The 10,358-nt window shown below is 40.8% G+C and overlaps 1 protein-coding gene across 2 annotated transcripts in view; it reads right to left on the bottom strand.

The window, feature by feature from the left end:
* luzp1 (leucine zipper protein 1) overlaps positions 1–8,369 on the bottom strand; it is a 56,403-nt gene extending 48,034 nt beyond the window's left edge. For both annotated transcript variants that reach the window (XM_007258927.4, XM_049463989.1), the window contains exon 1: positions 8,220–8,369. The gene's annotated coding sequence lies outside the window, so the exon portion shown is untranslated. The remainder of the gene's footprint in view (positions 1–8,219) is intronic.
* Between the last annotated feature and the right edge of the window lie 1,989 nt (positions 8,370–10,358).

The following is a 10,358-nucleotide window of genomic DNA, read 5'->3' as shown; positions in this document are numbered from 1 at the left end:
ATGACAAAAACACAATATATACGCACAAAAAAAAGGCGTACGCCCGAAACAAAAGTTCCGTGGGGGAACGCACTTTCTCACGTTCAAGTTAAATTTAGTACATCTGACCGTGAGCGTGAAATATGGCGTACGCAATATTTTTGTGCGTATGCACCTTTAGTACATGAGGCCCCTGGTCTATCTGCTTATTCCATGTAGCTATAATCAAATATCCAACACTGACACACTAACGCCTCAGATAGTGAGAGTGAGTGCGTGGGAGGGTGGGCTGGAGAGAGTGAAACCACAATTTTCACTTTAATCCCCCAGACTGGTCATTTAGCCCCTGTGTAATCCCCTGATGCTGAGACCGATGGAACCGGACACCCATTAGCATTAGCTATGGCTTTGACGAAGAACAGCAGATACAGAGCCACATCATCAACTACAGTCTCACAGCGCTCGTTAACACTCATTAATGCTTCTGTGTCGGACCGTTGGAGCTATGGACTGTGCAAGTGGTCTATGCTGTTGGTAGCATTAATACTTGTGTGTTGGTGCAACTGCATTATTCTGCAATTTCACCACAAAAAAAAGCTAACGATTTCACTGTGTTGACTCCTGATGGAAGTACCAACGATAGAATCTGAAACTGAGCAGATTTCTGCAAAACGTAAAGAAAAGAAGGCATCAGACTTAGCCACTGAACTGATTCAGTTCATCCAACTATATATAAACATGGAGGCAAAGCCAAAAATGAGTGATGCGCTGACTCCAAACTGAAATATTTGGCCAAATGCCAAATGTCATTTACATACAGCTCTAGAAAAAACGTAAAAGACCACTTCAGTTTCTGAACCAGTTTCTCTGATTTTGCTATTTATAGGTATATGTTTGAGTAAAATTATTTTTTTATTATTCTTTAAACTACAAACAACATTTCTCCCAAATTCCAAATAACAATATTGTCAGTCTTAGAGCATTTATTTGCACAAAATGAGAAATGACTGAAATAACAACAAAAGAAGATGCAGAGCTTTCAAACCTCAAATAATGCAAAGAAAACAAGTTCATATTCATAAAGTTTTAAGAGTTTAGAAATCAATATTTTGTGGAATAACCCTGGTTTTTAATCACGGGTTTTTAATTTCATGCATCTTGGCATGTTCTCCTCCACCAGTCTTACACACTGCTTTTGGATAACTTTGTGCTGCTTTACTCCTGCTGCACAAATTCAAGCGGTTCAGTTTGGTGGTTTGATGGCATGTGATCATCCATCTTCCTCTTGTTTATATTCCAGAGGTTTTCAATTTGGTAAAAAGAAACTTCGGTAATCAAAGAAACTTAGAATTTTTAAGTTGTCTCTTTATTTTTTCCAGAGCTGTATAACAGCCTTAACAAAACATTAACAGAAAGTGTTTATATTTAATTCTAACAGATAAAGAGATTAAACACACGTATGCACACACATCCTGGTCAAATAGACAAAGGTCAGCAGAGCTTCCCTGTAATCAACCGTAGGGACTTTATTAGATGATGATCTTTGACCCTCAGACACTGATATGACTGCGTTCAGGGTGACGAGATCATGGGGTGAGTCGGCTAGCAAAAGGTTACCCGTGGCTACCAAGACAAAAACAAACAATGAATAAAAAAACAGACACGAACCCTGACAGACTCCAGCTCTTACCTCCCACTAAACAAAGCAGAGTCAGAGTCATGAGTGCAGTCAGGGTCAGGGTAAGAGTCAGAGTCATTTCAGTGTCTAAAATGCATGTATCTACTACGCTAGTGGCGGTGGTGGTAAATTATCCAGCTATGGTCAGCAACCTTACTGAAGCTCAGTGATCACCTGTTCAGTAGAAAATTAGCCAGCCTTCCCTTTACCATGGCTGCTGGACCCTGTTTGCATGCTGTTACCTATACCTGACAACCTGGGCTGTGGAAATGGGACTGGGGAATGCTGGCAGGCAAATGGGGTTTAAGAACATAACCCGCATAGATTTCAGAATAAGAAGAATATTAAAACTAAAATTGCTGACACCAGTTGTCTGTGCTTTAACTCAGCATGTTGCCTTATTATCTCTTGATTCATCCTGAGTCACAATAGAAAATATAATCCTTAAATGGTTCTGAGTCAGAATCTGCAGTCAGTTTAATGGGTCAGAGTATGCAATAGGAGTCAAAGTTAGAGTCATGGCTGCAGCCTGGTTTAAAACCAGAGTTACTGCTGCAATTACATGGTATATTACACTTAGTCTGGATCAGCATCCACACCAAGGTTCCTGACTGTTACATTGTGTATATTTGGTCCGGTTAGTTTTGGTTTCACACTGCAGTTTAGTCAGCGGACTCTCTCTACTTCATATTAACTGGTGTGTAAAATGTTAGGTATAGGTTCAGTGAGTTGTAGTTCTCTGTCAGAATCCAACTTCTCCTCAGATCTACTGTTACAGTGAATAAATTAATTCCTAGTCTCAGTGTTTGTGTTCATACTGCAGCGTGACACACCTGAACAACAACTGCACAACATAAATTTCGCCACAACACCAATTCTTTGTTCCTCTAGTTTGTTTAAAGACTGACTCAACTTCCTGTAATTAGTCTGAAAGTCAAGAAAAAAAGGGCTTTCATACCACCGTTGTCCAGACCATAGATCAGTAGATCTGGACCAAAAACACCTCTTTTGGTCAGACCAAACTCTGGTTCTTTGTTTGGAACCATGGTTTTCGGCCCCTTTCACATCTGCTACTTTGGTTTGGACCAAACTGGAAAGTTCGAAAGTCCAGACCAAACCATGGGTAGGTGTCAAAGTCAAAGTGAGAGTCATGACTGCAGCTTGATTCAGACAATTTGGAAGGCCAATTACCCAACCAACTCATTAGGAATCCACCCCATCGCTAGTAATGTCCCCCAACACTAGGAGAGTGAAGACTAGCACATGTCTCCTCCAATAGCCTACATTGTAAGTTAGCCACGGCCTCTTTTTTCAAGCTGCCACTGATTCAGCAACACTGGTTGCTATGAGTGCTTTGAGGAAAGCACAGCTCCCCAGCTTTAATACTTCAGCTAAGAGATGCCTGTGCTGACCAACATCACCTTGGGAGTAATGTGGGGAGAAAGAGCGCCATCTACCGACCCAGAGAAAGCATGGCAACTGTGCTCTCTCGGACTCTGGCTGCTGATGATAAAGCCGCATGATCCAGAAAATACATGATCCGTCCTCAGAATAGCAGTGTAGCATCTTTTGCAGGGTTCGCACTTTACAACAATTAGCACAGTCTGTGGTAGATGTGTGCCGGATCAGGTATTCAGGTATTTAGTTTGCATAATAAGATTCCATTACATTAAATCCTTCCATTCAGGACAAGTCTTACTTTGGGTTAAACTTACCAAGTTAAACGGAGACTTCCTGCCCTGACCAACACCCTCAGGCATGTTCAGGTTTAGAACAAGCCTTGTTTGGGTGGTGAAACCCTGAGCAGAATCAAACAGCCCTCCAGCTGTGGCAGTAGCTTCAACCACAGCTAAGCTAGGCTAATCAGCCAGCTGGGAACCATAAAAGAGGGAGAGGGAGAAAGAAAGAGAGAGAGAAAAGAAAACAGAGACCTGCCTTGACCTGTTCCAGACTTGAAGGCTAAGCCACTGATGGTTTTCCAGTTACGCTACAAAGTTAGCAGCTACGGCACGTGTGTGTGCATGTTGAAGATACACTGTAGGCCAAGCTGACAGAACCAGCAGAAACGCATTCAAACTTAACCACTACCTCACACTACCTCACACTACCTCACACTACCTCACACTACCTCACACTACCTCACACTACCTCACACTACCTCACACTCACAAAAACTACCAATTACACAGTCGGATTTGTGCTGATATTCGTTTTTACAGGTTCATTGCTTAATTACTGTACCATATGAGTTCTGATACTAATGTTCAATTACTGTACCGTATCAGTTTTGATACTAATGTTCAATTACAGTACTGTATCAGTTCTGATACTAATGCTCAATTACAGTACCATATCAGTTCTGAAAATAAAGCTCAATTACAGTACAATATCAGTCCTGATACTAATGCTCAATTAGAGTAATGTATCAGTTCTGATACTAAAGCTCAATTACAGTACAATATCAGTTCTGATACTAAAGCTCAATTTCAGTACTGTATCAATCCTGATACTAATGCTCAATTACAGTACCGTATCAGTTCTGATACTAAAGCTCAAGTACAGTAGGCCCAATTACAGTAGCGTATCAGTCATGATACTATTACCCAATTTCAGTACCGTATTAGTCATGATACTAATGCTCAATTACTGTACCGTATCAGTCCTGATACTAAAGCTCAATTAAAGTACCATATCAGTTCTGATACTAATGTTCAATTACAGTACCGTATCGGTCCTGATACTAATGCTCAATTACAGTACCGTATCTGTCCTGATACTAAAGCTCAATTAAAGTAACATATCAGTTCTGATACTAATGTTCAATTACAGTACCGTATCGGTCCTGATACTAATGCTCAAATACAGTACCGTATCAGTTTTGATACTAATGTTCAATTACAGTACTGTATCAGTTCTGATACTAATGCTCAATTACAGTACCATATCAGTTCTGAAAATAAAGCTCAATTACAGTACAATATCAGTCCTGATACTAATGCTTAGTTACAGTACTGTATCAGTCCTGATACTAATGCTCAATTACATTTTGGTGCTGATACTGAGGCCCTGAGGGAGTACTTAATTACAGTATGTTATCAGTCCTCATACTAGTTCCTAATAACAGTAAAATGTAAGCCCTGAAACCAGCCTATGGTATTCACACAAAAGGGTCATCATTCAACACACAGTGCACGTTATTCTCGCACAATTTTCTTTAAGGAAACACACTGCTGGCCTCCTCTAGCCTCTCTCACACTCACTTACAATCACAAACCCTCTCCCGCCCTCCAGCTTTAACACACACAGACGCAGTACAGGATGTCCTCCAGCAGACACTCTGGGTGTGTGAACACACTCAGTCACTGTGCCTCAGACAGACAGCTCACCATGACTATCTCAGGAACGCCATCACAATCAACACGTCATGAAGATTAGATGAAGATGATGTGCATTATAACATTTGATACTACAGGAAGCTTAGAAGGCACTTTATAACGCTCGACAATGTTAATATGATGTACATGCTCATTCTGACAGACTGTAATACACTACAGGAAGCATAGGGGGTGCTTTATAATGCCATTTTATGTTCATATGATCCACACGCTTATTACAACAGACTGTAATACACTAAAGGAAGCATAGAGGGTGCTCTATAATGCTCTGTAATATTCATATGATCCACATGCTCATTATAACAGACTGTAATACACTAAAGAAAGCATAGGGGGCGCTCTCTAATGCCATGTTATGTTAATATGATCCACACACTAATTCTGGCAGACGGTAATACACTACAGGAAACACTGGGAGCGCATTATAAGGCATTACAATGTTCATATGATCCACACGCTCATTATGACAGACTGTAATACACTAAAGGAAACACTGGGGGCGCTCTATAAGGCTTTACAATGTTCATATGATCCACATGCTCATTATGACAGACTGTAATACACTACATGGGGGATGCTCTATAATCCTGTACAGTTTTCATTTGATCCACTGTGACTATTAGATTTGATTCCTTTTTTTCCAATTTATGCTGAGAATGTACACATGTATAATGTTTAATTAATGTTCATAATTAGGCATAGCAACCACTTAGAACACCACAGTAACCACTTTCGCAACCAACAGCACAGAAATCAACTGAGAAAAACAAATAATCAGAACAGGAACTGTTGGATTGGTGCATCCCTACAACTCGGACACATCAGCTGACCTTCAGACTCTTCCATCCAGGTCACCAACCCTTATTTACTGACACTTCAGCGTGAGGGCCCTGACCTCAGACCTGTTTTGTCACTCAAACCTTAAAGAACCCAATTAACGTACAGCAGAGTTAGCACCCAGCATTCAGGCTGAGCTAGAACGTAGAAAAAGAAGAATGAAGGCTTAGCAAAAGCATTGGTTCTTTCATACAGAACCGAAAGCATTACCACCATATAAAGAACACTTTAAACTAGAAATACACCACTTAGGATTCCAAATAGTTCCAAACAGTCATTGTTCTATGCAGAACCAGTACTTATACTAACAAACACCACCGCATGTATTAGTCACTGGAATGTTCAAAAGGCACACAAAAATGGTTCTTCTGTGGAACTGTGACCCATTTTAGTGCAGATCTTTTTAAATGTATTGATTTATTGGCTAATGTAGAAATGCTGATACTAACACTAAGTACTAGATAAGTAGTTGTACTTCAGATTGATTTTGTAAAGGTTTTCATAACATTTAATCAAAAGGGGTTCTTTATATAAATCATATTAGGATTCTAGTTTCACAAACTTCGTGCATCACTGTATGTATATATACAGCTCCGGGAAAAAAATAAAGAGACCACTTTCTTTTCTAAAACAGTTTTTTAAATTTAGCTATTTATAGGTATATGTTCGAGTAAAATGAACACGATTGTTTTATTCTATAAACTACAGACAACATTTCTCCCAAATTCCAAATAAAAATATTTATTTGCATTTATTTGCTGAAATGAGAAATGGTCAAATTAAAGAAAAAGATGCAGAGCTTTCAGACCTCAAATAATGCAAAGAAAACAAGTTCATATTCATAAAGTTTTAAGAGTTCAGCGTTCAATATTTGGTGGAATAACCCTGGTTTTTAATCACAGTTTTCGTGCATCTTGGCACGTTCTCCTCCACCAGTCTTACACACTGCTTTTAGATAACTTTTACACCATTCCTGGTGCAAAAATTCAAGCAGTTCAGTTTGGTTTGATGGCTTGTGATCATCCCGCTTCCTCTTGATTACATTCCAGAGGTTTTCAATTTGGTAAAATCAAAGAAACTCATCATTTTAAAGTTGTCTCTTATTTTTTCCAGAGCTGTGTGATATGTTCTAAAGAGAACCATTTCTGTTGCTAAAAAGAATGAACACAATCCAAAAATTAAAGGCACCGAAATGCGATTGATGATACAGATTCCATAAAAGAATCATTCTTCACTCTCTTGAGATCATTTCAGTGTCTATAAAGCTGCTGGATGTCCTTTTTTAAACAGTGTAGAAGATCAGTTTACTGAGATGAGCGCGGTTCCTCTGAGATTTGTGCCAAAATTTGGGTCAGTGCTGCTTTCAACCCAAAACTGGGTCTGTCTTTAAACTCAGCACCAGCCTTCATACGCTGACTAGATGACTAGATGAACCTTCCACTCACACCAGAAGGTGTTTAATTACATCATGACAAGGCCTGTCATCACATCAGGCCAGAGGTGGACATCTCAAACCCTGCCTGTCAACACAGCTCGGGGTCAAGTCGAGATAGGAGCCGCGGCTCCTGGAGGCCCAGCCGGTGCTGCGGATCTGTGTCAGTGGAAAAAACATAATAAAACCTTGACTTCTCCCCTCAGGCCTCAGAAAACAGGTTTAGGTGAAGAATCCGAGGTGTGGAAGGAGTTGGCCGAACTCTCTCTCTCTCTGTCCTCCTGAAAGTACTTCCACTCCCAGCCTCAGGATCAGCCTCATTGTTCTCCAAGAAGGAGGGTGACTTTTCCTGTTCCAAAAAAAACTCAAATATTCCCAAGACAAACACCAAAACCCCCCTGTTGGTGTGAGGGTTTCACCCAGCCACCAGAAAAGTGGGTCAAAGCCTTGTTTTAAAGCTCGCAGGAGCTTCAAAATTGACACATTCAAATAAAACAACTAACCTAACCTATCTGCTGCTGGGTAAACTTCCAGACCTGAGTCTGAGTCTGCTGACGTTGGACATCTCCAGCTCCTGGATGTGAACAGACTGGGTCAAAAACAGGGTCTAACAGGGTTTCACTCACTTTAAAGCAGATTAAAACCACCAACAACGAGGTATAAACCACTAAGGTATAGAGATACGCAATGCTAGGTTCTGCCACAGCGGTAAAACATGGCAAAAACAGACCGACCCAGCAACGCTCCAGCCCCGGGAGAGGGAGCGGACGTTCTGCCCGGTTGTGGCCGAGAAAAGGAGGCTCTCGCTCGGCCAAGCCGGCTTCTGATACCTGCGCTCAAAAAAAACAACCACAACTTCGCTTTTCTGAAATGTTTTTCACACTTTTCTCACACTCACCTCGGCCTGCGGAGGAGCGGCGGTAAGTCCGAGCTAAAGCCGAGGTCCTGGCTGGCGTGGAAAGTTCTCAGCAGTGCGGTAATGTTTGCTGGATCTCTCGGTTTTTTTTCGCAGCAGAGGCAGCCCGCCGCCGCATTCCGCACGCTGGAGCTTTTTTCCCCCTTTTTTTCTCCAGAACACCCGTATTGAGGAAAGCCCCGCCCCTCCAACGCTGTGATTGGCTATGTCATGTTCATGCGTCACAAGGCGGGCCGTCGTTCAAGACAGGGCAAGGCTCTGGGCAAGAACGGAACGCGGCCGAGTCCCCGCCCCTCCTGCCACGCGATTGGCCAGTGCTGGACGCTCTCACGCGAAATCGCGATTCACAAGGGGCGTGGCTTCACGGAAAACAGGTGGGAAAAATACATATTGCGCATTCTTTCGAGGAGCAAACAATGAAAAAGGTAAGGGACTTTTATCTTCTAACTTTTTTAAAAACGCGTTTTTATATTTATTTTTTGTTATTTTTGTTTAGTTTAGTGTTTTATTATTTTATTTTAAATCTGCAATAATGCTGCAACTATTCAGGATGTTAATCTTTTGTCCTGCTGTGACTGGTTCAAAAGCATAAAAAAATCCAGCTTTGATTGGTCAGGATAGAATTCAACAGGCTGTGATAGGTTGAAATCTGAAAATGTTATACACACAAGCCTTAACTTACTGTAATCATTTGAGTCTTCATAAATGTATGGACACTTAAAATGTCAAGAAAAGCAAAACATTTTTATTAGCCCATTTAGCCAACAGGAGTAACCAACAAACAAAACCTTATCTCCACCTTTTTAGTCTACAGCAGTTTAGCCCCACCCATTTAGCCTACAGCATTGTATCTCCATTCATTCAGCCTATAGCAGTTTAGCCCCATCCAATCAACAAACTTCATCTCCACCTATTCATCCTACAGCAGTTTAGCCCCACCTAGTCATCCTACAGCAGCTTAGCCCCATCCAATCAACAAACAGAAGTTCATCTCCACCTATTTAGCCTACAGTTTGTTTTTGATTCATGAACTCAGACAGAGTGTAAGTGGATCTGAGGAAAATTGTGGGATATTGTCTCTTTTAGCGACTTTCTATGAATATAAACAGCAGCAGATGTGTCAAAATGTGCATTTAGTGTTGGAAAAGTGTAGACTTCAATAATCTGAGAATTGTTTAAGTGGTCTACCCATTCAGTTAAGTCATGTCCATCATCATCACTGTAAAGAATCTTAGGGTATATTTTTGTTTACTACATAGTATACAGTAAGATTTGCTGTGTATATATTGTGTTCTTTTAATTTTAGTCCTGTAGTCCTGTCATCACCACCTATACATGACAATTGATTGATTTGTAGAATTGCGTGCATCGGACGTCGGGGTGTTGTCAATTCGGCATCTTGCCTTTCCAGTTGTTGTGCTAAATTCTGCCTCCCTGCCATTCCAGACTGAGAACAGTCTTTAGGTTGGACCAATTTTTTTTTTTTACAAATATTTCACATCTTCTTTTACGCCAGCTATTTTGGTTTAGACCAATATGGAAAGTCTGAAGATCCAAGCAAGATACACTAATAGCTGAAAGGTGAAAGGTAAGGCAGACCACTGTCTGGAACAAATGACTAAAATTTGGTTAAACCAAATCAAACACCCCTGTGTGTGCAAATGTGTCAGTTAGCCGTATGACCTTGTGACTCCTGTATCTACTGTAACTGTAGATTAACTCTTATTAATAAACAGAAATAAATGGAATCTGAGGATAATCTGTTGCGTTTCTTCTGCTGCATGACATTTTTCACTCAAAGGGAGTTGGATTCTTGCACTGAGACAGAATTTGGCTGAGAACACCTGAGAACACTTATACAGGCAAATTGCCAAAGTAACAACAAGCCAACGTTGAAGGCACGCCCTTCTACAAACCAATCAATGTATACGTATATGATGATGACTGGATAAAGCTTTAAAAGTACACAATGTAACAAACCCATGAACCATGATTCAAACTCTGGTCTGCACTTTCAGATGTAAAAGCAAAACCCTTAGTTCTCCTACTCTGAATTTGAATCTAGGCCGTGGTTCCTTGGTGAAAGTGCTCAGCCCTGTTCTCTGGCAGACAGAAGAGGTT

Source organism: Astyanax mexicanus, chromosome 14, assembly GCF_023375975.1.
Source record: "Astyanax mexicanus isolate ESR-SI-001 chromosome 14, AstMex3_surface, whole genome shotgun sequence".
Classification (NCBI taxonomy): domain Eukaryota; kingdom Metazoa; phylum Chordata; class Actinopteri; order Characiformes; family Acestrorhamphidae; genus Astyanax; species Astyanax mexicanus.
Note: the sequence above shows the minus strand (reverse complement) of the source record. Positions and strands in the feature narration are given on the sequence as shown.